This window comes from Lissotriton helveticus, chromosome 6, assembly GCF_964261635.1.
Source record: "Lissotriton helveticus chromosome 6, aLisHel1.1, whole genome shotgun sequence".
In the NCBI taxonomy this organism is placed as follows: Eukaryota; Metazoa; Chordata; class Amphibia; order Caudata; family Salamandridae; genus Lissotriton; species Lissotriton helveticus.
The window spans coordinates 214589704-214590970 of NC_136067.1; positions in this window are offsets into that span (position 1 = coordinate 214589704).

Here is a 1267-nt window from a genome sequence, read left to right on the forward strand (position 1 = left end):
GCGCTTACCTGTGGTGGAGGGGGCCTGGCATCTCCTGATTTCTAACTATATTACCTGAGGTGGTGCGCCTAGGAGCCTTCTTCTAAGAGGGCATGGGGACTGCGCATTGTGGGTTCCCCTCCAAGGATTGTCTTTTGGGCTTTATATTGCATCCGATGCCTGTATCTAAGGTGCAGGCCTTGAATATCTTAATTAAGACCACTTGTTATGTTGGGGCCCCCTCATTGCAACTTACTCGAACTCCAATCCCATACACCTGTGAGTTACCTCTCTTGGTGGTCAGGTGCTGGAACTGTACGGGCGGGTTGGGACTCCACGAATGGCTGTTAGCGGGGATGGAAGTGTTGGGAGATCTTTTTGCAAGAGGAGAATTGTGCCCATTCTCAGACCTCCCGGAGACGTATGACATACCTGTGGTCATTTCCTGCAACATAGTTCACAAGTTAAAGGAATGGTGGAGTTCTGGTGGCACAGAACTCCCTGAGGATGACTGTGTGCTCCTTCTCTTCCTCATACCATGCTGAATGGAGATGGTCACATTGCTTTATAGGGCTTTACTGGAGGGGGCCAGGTGGCCTCTCATGGGCTTGCGACAGACTTCTGAACACCTCTTGCTGATTTCTATTGGAGTATAAAAATGAAAACTTGTTTCTAAGTGTTCATGAACACTCGCTTCAAACGTATTCAATTCATTGATCGGCATCGGCCGAACTTAACCGCCACCATATCCATTCCATGATTCCGACTGCCCCTTCAGCGTGCCCTTGTTTTTTTTTTTTTTTGTTTTTTTTTTGAAAAACCTTTATTGTAGCATTCAATAGAAATACAAGCATGGGCCTACAACCGCAGGGGCCAGCCGCTAAACAAAATTAAGATCCCCTATATCACAGTACGACACAGCTCATCAGCCGACAACCCTGAGGTCCGGCAGCGATTCAGGATAGAGCTTGTATTGGAATGCACAACTGAGTCCCAGGATGAGACAGAGGTTCCATTTTATATTATTGAAGAAAGTATCAGGTGCCATGCAATCAAACAGAAGAATACGGGTAAAGGGCAAGAAACAGGATATGCACGTAAGAACCGCTATAATGGAACATTGGCGCCAAAGCATATGGATCGATGCAAACGACAATACAATATACATTCAATGTTGAGCGCCAGTTCTCAGGGCCTGCCCACCCGAGAATCAGGATATCATAAAAGGCATAAGCACTAAATACAAGTACACGATAAGAATCCGAATGAATCCCAAGCTATACTGATC